At 36.1% G+C, this 11,398-nt stretch overlaps 1 pseudogene; it reads right to left on the reverse strand.

The window, feature by feature from the left end:
• Positions 1-11,165: 11,165 nt before the first annotated feature.
• LOC113257384 (nucleosome assembly protein 1-like 1) overlaps positions 11,166-11,398 on the reverse strand; it is a 3,621-nt pseudogene continuing 3,388 nt past the window's right edge.

The raw sequence follows: 11,398 nt of genomic DNA on the forward strand, positions 1-11,398 counted from the left end.
TAATGGGACATCATTAACACAGAGATCTGGTGACTGGCACCTTCATCGCGAGTGAGGAACTGAGAGATGACTCAACACTCATGAATTTTTGAAAAGAGCTATAATTTTTAATGGATTATGTTTGTGAAGATCAGCTTTATATTCAAAAAGGAAAGACATAAGACATTAATTCAAAGCATGCATTAAATCTCTCCACTTCATCTAAACTTTAAAAATGTGTATTCTTCTTTAATAATTTATAAATTTGTAGAAATCTTTGCTTATCCCATAGCTATGGCAGGACCTGCTGTGAAGTTCTGAAACTTTTCAGTGTTCTAAATTATTTTGTTTATATTTTGTAATTTATAAAGTTCATTCAAATAAGTTAATTCATTTTGATAATGTTTTTACATGTTGGTTGTTCAATTTCAGGGGTCATTAGAGCTATAACCTTCTTGCATTCCATCTGCAGTTGAAAATGGAACTGAAAAGTAATGACCCTCAACCTGACAATCATGTGAAACCTCTGTGCTTTTTTTAATGTATTTTTACCCACCATAGAAGACCTTTCCTCTTCCTCTCAGTGTCTCTTAGAATATGTTACGAACACATGCAGTGCTATATAAGGTAATGGCAGGCAGTCCACTGATAACCACTTCTACATATAATGATTATATATTGAAAAAATAATTTTAGGAAAAATAAGTATATTGAATCCATGATTTCAAAGACATCACAGCTTGAGATAAACAAAATTTTAAAATTAGTAACTTTAATATTGAATTAAACTTCATATATGATACAATTCTACTTAAATAATAGTACAAGTGGTATTTATTTATGGCAGGAAAATCATATAAATTGTGGGAGAATTAAGACTGAGAAACATAATTCTACATGTCTGGACTACTGGAAGCTCTCTATCTAATTTGTGGTCATCCTCCAGGTTACCCCTGTAGAAACTGACAAAAGACAGTGCCATTCTAATTCTTATGCATTATTTGGAGGGCCTGAATGGTAACGTAAAAGGGGAATTCAGTGATAATTCCAGCTCTGAGAGTTGTAAGATGTGTGTAGAACTGAAGGATCATTAAAGCTGTCAGAGCAATTCTTACGAATCTAATAAGTCAAATATATACATGGAATAAAGTACTTTGTTTTAAAGTACTCAACTACTGCATACCAATAATCAAATTATCTAATACCTTACAAATTAAAATATCATGTCTTGAATCAATTATAGATTTCAAATTGAAATCACTTATCTTGTAGGGAAAAAAAAATCATACTTCAATTATGCGCCTCTGGAGGACACCCCTCCAGATTATCTGAATCAACTCTTTCCTTGTCTTTGAGCTGTTTTGTAAGGCTGTACATTGCAGGTAACCACTATACTCTGAATGTTTGTGTCCCCCCATCCCCCGGACCAAATTCATGTGTTGAAACTTAACCGTCAAAGTGATGGTATTATGAGCTGGGGACTTTAAGAGATGAGTCTAGTCCTCCTGAACGGAATTAGTGCCCTTATAAAAGCAGCCTGACAAAGTGTCTACTTTTTCCACAATGTGAAGTTACAAAGAAAAAATGGTGCTCTAGGAAGCTGGTGGCTTGATATTGGATTTCCTGGACTCTAGGACTGTGAAAAATAAATTTCTGTTGTTTATAAGCTGCCCAGTTTACGGTATATTTGTTAAAGAAGCCCACAGAGACTAAGACGGTAACTGATAGCAGTGATGATAATTGTCTATAGACATGCAAATTCTGTTCTGCCCTGGAGAGGTTCAATTGTCTTCCCTCCTTCCCTGGGGAAAAACAAAACAAAACAGGTTTTATGTATTTCTTATCTATAAACTAATTATAACATCTGTTTGGCTCCCTCATGGTTAAGGATTGGAATAAAATCTTAAATGTGTACATTTTTTCTATTTGTATGAGAGTCATGGTTTTATCTGTGTTCTGAAAATTGTCTTTTAACTAGCTATTGTGTGCTTCAACCTCAAAATCACAGATATTATCCCCATGAATCCAAAATTTATTCTCAGAAATAAAACAAAATATTTAAACAGAGGCTTAAATTGGTGTTCTCAAACGTTAGTGTGCTTGAGAATTATTGAGATGTCTAAGGTCATATACAAATAAAAATAAGGGGCTTAATTCTCCTTGTTCAAAGTAAGGGAAGAGACTTCTCTCCCCCACCTTTCTCTAAGAGCACTTGCTTTAGAAAACTTGTAAGTTTTTTCTCTGTCTCTTTAAAATACATATACAATCTTTTTAAAAAGCTGAATAAACTTCTTGCTAACTTTAAGATCAGGAATGTCTTTCCTTGAACTATTTCTTTGAAATGTAATCAAGGAAGATAGCATCCTATCTCCCAGTTTCTGGGAGGAGAGTAAGCGCCTAACTTTAGGAGCCTTGCTCCGAAAGTATCACCTGTCATAAAAAATGTGATAAGTTTATTGAGTCTTTTGTTTGTATTGAACATTCTGCTATGTCCATGGGGGATCCTTATGTTTATGCCTATTTTGCTATTACTTTTGCAAACCAGTTTTTGTGAACCAGCCTAATTCAGTTAGGAAATACATGACTGCTAAGGTCTCTTCTTCCCCTTCTCCCACCTCTTCTTTTCTCCCTCCTCTCTCCTCTTCCTTTTTATTCTCCCTTACACTGTCACTACTAGCCTCTAGTATTGACCCTGTCATGAACAAGCCTCAGAATAAACTCTGACATACAGTAAGTATTTGCTAGGTAGCCAGAAACAAAGAGTTGTACAACCTATCTTGCAATTAACTAAGTGAGGACCAAGTTCTCCATCATTTCTGGATTACTGGAAAGCCTTGCATGAAAAGTTTATCTGAGGCAAATATGATAATGGTGTGGTAGTAAGATTCTGGTAGCCAGTTTTTGGAGTCAGATCCTCCTAATTAGCAATGGGTATACAAGCGTAGTTAAATAAAAGCACAGCAATTTTGCCAAAGAACATTCCTTTCTAAAGGCCTGTATACTGGTGGATAAACCGCTAAGTCTTACCAATGGATAAGCATTCTAACTTTTGTTATGTGAATTAGTGTAAGCTTCAGGTGTTAATGGAAGATCAAGATAGCTGAAACACCTGTAAGAGCTGCCTTCAGAGGCGGCCTTTTAGATTACAGGAGAGCAGATCACTGCCAGAGGGTGAACTCTTGGTTAGGGCAACTGCTGCCTCTAGGCCGCGTGGGATTGTAAAGTAAATTTCCGGGACTGGAGGAGATAATGCTAAGAGAAATAAGTCAAGCAGAGAAAGACAATTATCATATGGTTTCACTCATTTATGGAACATAAGAAGTAGGAAGATCGGTAGGAGAAGAAATGGAAGAAGAAGGGGGGTAAGGAGAAGGGGGAATGAACCATGAGAGACTGTGGACTCTGGGAAACAAACCGAGGGCTTCAGAGGGGCGGGGGTGGGGGAATGGGATAGGCTGGTGATGGGTAGTAAGGAGGGCACGTTTTGCATGGTGCACTGGGTGTTATACGCAACTAATGAATCATGGAACTTTACATCAGAAACCAGGGATGTACTGTATGGTGACTAACATAATATAATAAAAAATATTATTAAAAAAAATTTTCCTACATCATAACACCAGCTCATCGTCTTCCCCTTGGGCATTTTTAAGAATTTCACCATTACCCAATTTTTATCCTTTTTCCAACTTTGTATTTCCTGATTTGGAAAAGATGATCTTAAACGTTCCTTGTTTGTGAAGCAGCTAATTTTCTACTTCATTCTTTACTGATTCCACATGCCTCCCCCCCTTTCCATTTATTTACCTCTTTGGCCATGACTATTGATCTCACCAGGCCACTTCACTCTTTTGAAAGACACCTGCTTTGGCCTCTATAAGCATTTGATTTTGTCACTCCAGTAATTCTTACCACTGGCTACAGTTAAAAATCTATATTGCAGAGGCTCATGTTTAAAGAACAGGTTCTGTGAAAGTATAAAAAGGAAAAAATGAGATCGCTGCTAATTTACTGTAAAAGCAAAGGTATCAACAGCGAGTGGGAGTCAGAAATGGAGGTGAAGGCAGGCTGAAGGAGGTGGTGTGATAGAGCCAAGAGTTCAGGGGGCAGATGCCAAAAATAATCTTATCTATTAAAGAAATTGCTGACAGCTGCTTCTAGATTCACATTTCAATTAGGGACATAAAATTTTTTTAAAGTAAAAGCAGGAGGAAGAAATTAAATAAGCAATAATGCTTTCAGAGAAGTAGCATACTAATAGTTTTATATCATGATTATACAATTATGTTATTACTCTCAAATTGTATTTGATGCCGGACGAAATAGAATTATTTTGTGGGTAATGGCTATCTGCCGTACAAAGGGATAGATACTCCAAACTTTTCCTGTTTTTCTGTATTGTGTGCGCGCCAAACTGTATTATTTGCTGTAACATGTTTTTCAAAGAAGACAAAATGGTAAAAGGGCTGTCCTTTGTTCACTTAACGTGAATCATTGTAACTGATTTAAAGGTTCTTTGTGTAAAAAGCAACACGTTATGCAGAGAACAAGTCTAATCAAAATTAATGTAATTTTTACTAATTTCTAAGTTTTATAACTTAGTGTTCTTATGGAAAAATATATATGGCAATCTCAGCTTCTACAGACCTAAATAAATAGAATTATTTATTAATGGGAAAATAATATCCTTGTGGTACTTTGTTGAAATTAAAAGAGGGCTGAATGCTGATTTTTCTCTTTTGTTTTTTTACTCACTGGTTAAAACAGAACCACCATTTTTTTCTCTAATTATATAACAGCAACTTCTAATACCAGGTGACTAAAATCCGACAAAAGAAAATGAGTGTTTCGTAACCAATTCTATTAGAAGATAGCTTTTTTTGGGAAATAAAAGTGAAAAATCATGGCAAGTGTTAAAGTGGGACTTTAAACAGACTGAAGATAAAACCTAAAAACCTGGAATTTTCATTAATGGGGGAGGGGAAGCTCTTAAATCAAGTTGCACAAGACTCGGTTGTTTTTATCTAGGGTTTTTCATTCAAAAAACAAACAAAAATAATGTTGGTTAATTTATCTTTTTATTGTTTCTAATAGATACGATGACACATAATCCTGATAAAAGATATTATATAATAATAAATATTTTTATTTTTCCTGCATCCTGGGCAGTTAAAACCATGGCAAATAGTTGATTTGCATACTTAGTGCTAAAATAATAAGGAAAGGCCCATTAAAAATAATGGGTTCAAAGGGATAGGTAGTTCAATAGAATGATACTAATTAACTAGGGATCTATTTTTTTTTTAAAGATTTTATTTATTTATTTGACAGAGAGACAGCCAGACAGCGAGAGAGGGAACACAAGCAGGGGGAGTGGGAGAGGAAGAAGCAGACTCATAGTGGAAGAGCCTGATGTGGGGCTCGATCCCATACCGCCAGGATCACGCCCTGAGCTGAAGGCAGACGCTTAACGACTGAGCCACCCAGGCGCCCGTCAATTTTTTTTTTAAGATTTTATTTATTTATTTGTGAGAGACAGAGATAGTGACAGAGATAGCTAGAGAGAGCATAAGCCTGGAGGAGAGGAGAAGCAGGGTCCCCACTGAGCAGGGGGCCTGACATGGTTTGATTCCCAGGACCCTGGAATCATGACCTGAGCCGAAGGCAAATGCTTAACCAACTGAGCCACCTAGGCGCCCCTAGGGATCGATTTTCTAAATTATAAAAGAAACAATTGCACTTTATAGAACATTTACAGCATCATAAGTATTTTTTTATATAGTTAGCATGAATCTAAAACACATGTGTAAGTACTGATGATATTTTTATGTATTTTATCTTCATATGAGTATCTGTAGAATATGCGTATATATACAAAATTATATCATGTACATATATGATATATATATGCACACAAGCATAAAAATACAAAAGATCTTCAAAACTATGATTTTACCTCTGATTATTTCTTTCATATAGATTCAAGTGAAATAACTAAGTCAAGTTAAATGAATATTTTAAATCTACGGATACATATTGCCAAATTTGTTTCAAGAAAGATTGTACCAATTTACCAATCCAACCAGCAGTATCTGAGAGGGTTAAACAGTCATCTGTACCAGTTTAGTCTTAATGTTACATGCAAACTATTTCAGTGTGCAGTGATTGTCCCATTCTCTGATAGCAGATAACTTCAGAGAAAAACATAATTTTCCTTAGAAAAAATTTCTGGCATTTAAGAATCCTATTTATCAGGAAATGCTTTTTTATTTGTTTAGAGGAATTCTAATTTTTATTTCCTATCTTTCTTTTTTAAATTATATATCCACAGTTAAGAAAATCTCTGTAAGCGTATTACATTTGAATAAAATTAGAACTGTAATTATTCCCAGTACTATAGTGCCATTGACTCTAACAGTGCATCAAAATATAAATTACCAAATTAAATATTGTAGACCTTATCATTTAGAACCCTTTAGTAGTCATTAGTGCTTTTCAATAAATGTTTCCAGTTCTCCTCTTCATGGGACACATTGAATATCTTTGCTCTATGAAGTTAGGTGTGTCTAAGTAACTTTAGCCAATTAAATGTGAGCAGAAGCGAGTGAGATACCTCTTTTAGGCAGAAGCTTTAAAAGTCAGTTCTTGATTCACCACGTGTATTGAAATGAGGCCTCCACCAGCCTAGCTCCTGAGTGACTAACATTAGCAGAGCTTCCCTGATGATCTGAGTTGGACAGGAGATGTGTGTAGGAAATAAAATTTCATGTAGCTAATTTTTTAAAGTTATTTCCTATAACACATAATACCTATCCTGACTAATAAACAAAGTGGCTTAAAATAGGGGAGTTGCCTTAATAAGTGGCTTGAAAGAGCATTGAGGAAACTGATACTGGTAGTCTAGAAAAAATATTACAATCCATTACCTAGTGGCAACATAGTTAGCAAAAGTCTCACAATTATTTATTTGGAAAGGATAACTCCTCTGAGAAGATGTAGGAAAAATAAATGTTGGTATTGTGGTAGCATTTGGGCAAGGGACTATGAGAGATAGTAGCTTAGAGTAAAAGGAATGGGGGCACCTGGGTGGCTCAGTTGGTTAAGCATCTGCCTTCAGCACCCTTCATGATCCTGGGGTCCTGGAATGGAGACCCACATCCATCTGACTCCCTGCTCAGGGGGGAGCCCACTTCTCCGTCTCCCTGTACCTCCCCCGCTCACCCTGCACCCCTGCTCATGCTGTCCCTTGCCATCTCTCTCTCTAATAAATAAATAAAATCTTAAAAAAGAAAAAAAGGATAAAAAGAATGACTGGTAGGCAAGCAAAGAAGAAAAGAGACTTTCAGAAATTTGGTGAATTGCAGTTCTGGAATACAGAACTCCTTCACAAATGTAAGTAGAAAATGAGATAGGGAAGACCTTTAATAACAAAGGCTAATTTAAACTGACCTTTGTCACAAGGGTTAAGTCAGGGGTACATGTGGCACTCTTAAAACATAGTCTCAAATTCCTTGACACTGCTCCCATTGAAAGGTAGGGGCTACTACCCCTCCTCTTCAATTTGGACGGGTTTGTGATCATTTCAACCAATGCGGTGTGGCAGAAGGTATGCTCTATGACTTGCAAGAGTAGGTCAGAAGGCCCATTGTCTGGAGGCTTCCTTTTGGAACGGCCCCTGCAGATCTCAGGCAATATAGTGTGAGAAGCCCAAGCTACTTAGGCCAGATATTAGATGCTCCAGTAAACAGTTCCACCTTGGCCAGCTTTTCAGTCATCTTAGCCCAAGCACTAGCCTTTTTTTTTGTTTTAATGTGGTAAAATATACATAAGATAAAGTTCACTTCAACCATTTTTAAGCATGCAGGTCTATGGCATTATGTATATTCACACTGTGTGCAACCAACCTGCCATCCATCCCCAGAACGTTGTCATCCTCTCAAATGGAAACTGTACCCATAAAACAGTAAATTTCCATTTTTTCCCTCCCATCAGCCCTTGGCAACCACCATTCTACTTTCTATCACCAGCCATCCAAGTGGAGAGGTTATCTTGTAAATGCATCCTTTAGTTCCAGTTGTTCCAGCTGAGGCCCCAGATACCTTAGAAAATGGTCATCCCTGCTGTGCCTTTTGTGACTTCCTGACCTACAGAATCCATGAACATAATCAAATGGTTATTGTTTTATACCACTAATTTAGGGATGATTTGTTACACAGCAAAGACAATTGGAGTAGTATGGCTGTCACAATCACTGTTGAAATCTCTGAGAGTATTAAAATGTCTCACGGTAAAGAGCCGTCTAAGGGTATGACACCTGTTAAAGTATCTTAACTGGACAAAATGGCTCAGTAAAAAAAAGATTTAAAGTATAAATTTTATTAAAATACTTACATTTATGTTAAAATAGAAAGGGAAAATGGGAGGCGAGAAATCTAAGGAGAATAATTGGTACATAGAACTCACTAAAGGCAAATAGATATGGAGGTCGTTGAGTTTTTAAGGAATATCTTAAGGAAGATTCTCAGATTTAGGAATGAGATCTTTCGCTGAAAGTTTTTCCACTACTTTCAGGCCTGTCATTCTCTAGGAACTTAAAGAGGGCACATTCTCCAAGGCCCATTGGAGATGTAGGCAAGCACCATAAAGGAAAGAAAGAACCTCCCAAAGGGCAGAGTCTGGACTAGACGACCCACTCACAGAAGAGGAGCTTAACTAGAGAACATGCTCACGTTTGCCCAGCTGACTTCACCAGGTCTTCCCTAGTGCTCATCTTTCCTTTTCTGAGTACAAGCGCGTGTTGCATTATCTCACCCCTGTTATGCTAGTGTGTACTGAGTGTGGGCTACATATATAACTTGCCCTTACAGTTCATAAATGAACAATAGGAGCCATCGTGGGACCAAATGTAAAGACTACCACGCATCTCTTACCCAGAGATCCTGAACTTTGAGCTTGATGCTATAACTAAATGGAATTTTGATTTTTTCTCCTGGGAAGTCAGTGAATGTATTTCCCAGGTAAAGAGAAGTGAAAATACTTAGTCATTAGAAAGTTGAATTATCATCACTGTTTATCGGTTCTCCTTTCTGAACATGTGATAGGATTGTGCTTTCTACTCCTTTTTTTTTTTTTTTTTTTTTTTTTTTTAGAAATTTTATACTTATTTTTTTATTTTTTTAAGTCATCTCTATGGCCAACATGAGACTCAAACTCACGACCCTGGGGAGATCAAGAGTTGCATACTGTACTGACTGATTGAGCCAGCCAGGCACCCCTCTACTCCTTTGAATTTGGATAGGCCTATTTGATGTGTTTTGGTGAAAAAAAAATGTGACTGAAAATGGTGAAAGTTTTAGCTCTGGGATCTTTAAGAGTCAGTGGATAATTTGCCAGTTCTTCCCCCTTATAGGATACGAGTCAAGGAGGGTCTTTATCAGCCTGAGTAATTGAAAGAGTGTGATGTACACAGCCCCACCACTCCCCTGATTTGGACCTGTAACAGGAGCAGAACATGAACTGTTTTGTTAGGCCTCTGAGATGTGAGGATTTGTGTTCACACAAAATAACCTCGCCCGTTTGAACCAAGGCAGGTTTCCACTGCAAATCATACTTCATTTCTGATTTAGCTTTTAAAGGGATATGTGTATATATGATTTTGAACAATTAAAAAGACATTCCATTCAAAGCAACTCATTAGAAAGTCTTTACTATATTTTTATTAGTCTTCCCCAAATTTAATTATGTTTACAGTATGATCTGTTTTATATCACATAATACAGTCTTTCAGTGCTAATTTAGTTGTAATTTAGGAAAGGCCCAGGGCATTAAGGCTGTGTTTTAAAATAAATATTATTTTAGTTATTATAGTCAAGTCATTCCAAGAGTTAGGAATTGTACCAAAAAAGTATTTTAACCTGTGGGCTCTTTTGACCACTGACACAGTCATGTCAGTTGGTTAAATAAGGATAGGCAGAAGATAAATTGTTATGTATAGACATTCAACTAAATAGATTGTACCTTTTTGGTTATATACAGCCACGCTCTGTCAAGAATTGTGTAGGGAAAGTAGAAAATAAATCAATAGAGTTTTCAATATCTGTAAATCCCATTCTTAGTTCAATTTCCTGGTCTATTCTTTTTAATAGATTCCTGCTGTTTTTCTACCACATATTGTGGCTTTTGTACATTGTTCCTTAATTACTCACTATTTTATTTCTAGACTAGTTTTTAAGTCATTTGTGAAAGGAGCACAACAATCAATACTTGCTTGTAAACTCCTTACTCTTATTTTACTTTGGTAGAGTGTTATTGTGTGTGTATATGCACGCATGCATGTGTGCTTGCATGCATTTTTGACAGTTTGGTCTGCTATTTTATTTAGTTCCTTCAAAAACTAAAATATTTTCAGGGTCATTTTTTTCTAACTGGATATATACATTTATATGTTAATGTGAGATATTCCATCTTTGACAGAATGGACTTCCAAATTGGATGAGGTAAATCCAACTGTTTTGTTAGAGTTTAATGAATTTATTGTTTGAAACATTTCTTGATTGATATAAAGCTCATACCATTTAACTATATGAGAAAAATCAGTGGATGGCACAACACAGTCACTTCATTTCTCATTCATGCACAAAAAAAAAACACTTAGAATAGAAAATAGTCATGTTCATTTGTCTGGAACAAAACATCTTGCTTCATAGAGCAATATATAAACACAACTTTTGACATTGCATGTGTTTAAATTATTGTATTAAATATCTGCTTAATATAAAAATAGTGTTTGAAGTAGATGGGCTTGCTATATTAGCTGAATTTTGTGTTCTGCTCTTAATATGGTCAATGATATAACTGTGGCCTTCTGGGTGAGTGGTAAAGATAACCATTTAGTGCAAGTACACATTTATCATTAACCTTCTTGATGCACAAAAATTCAGTGTTTAATTTATCATTAAGAATTTACCTGTTTTTTTTAAAAAATACCATGCTGCTAAAAGGGCTTATTGCATACTTTGAAAACAGTAAATAAACAGTTGTAGATTTACATCGTACAATAATGGCAACACGACAGCAGCAGGGGTGCTCAGACAACTCTCTCTATATAATTGCAGGACTGCTTAGCCTTTATTTCTAACACATTTCAAATCCACCTCACCTATAATTTCCTGTGTTACCCACTGACCTCAGTCATTAAAGGCTTCACGCATCTCAAAAGCCACGAAATTGTGTTTCTGTTTTCTGAGTAAGCTAAAGGGAAAGATGATTAGCTGAGAATGAGAAAAAGAAAGGTACGCATTTTCAGCAGAAATTATTGAAGACTTCAACTCGTGATAACCAGATTTAACCACTCCCATATTGTTCATCTTCGTTTAGTAGTTTTGAGAAAGGGGGGTCTTATCTGGGGACTAGTCCTTTG

The sequence above is a fragment of the Ursus arctos genome, unplaced genomic scaffold, assembly GCF_023065955.2.
Source record: "Ursus arctos isolate Adak ecotype North America unplaced genomic scaffold, UrsArc2.0 scaffold_26, whole genome shotgun sequence".
In the NCBI taxonomy this organism is placed as follows: domain Eukaryota; kingdom Metazoa; phylum Chordata; class Mammalia; order Carnivora; family Ursidae; genus Ursus; species Ursus arctos.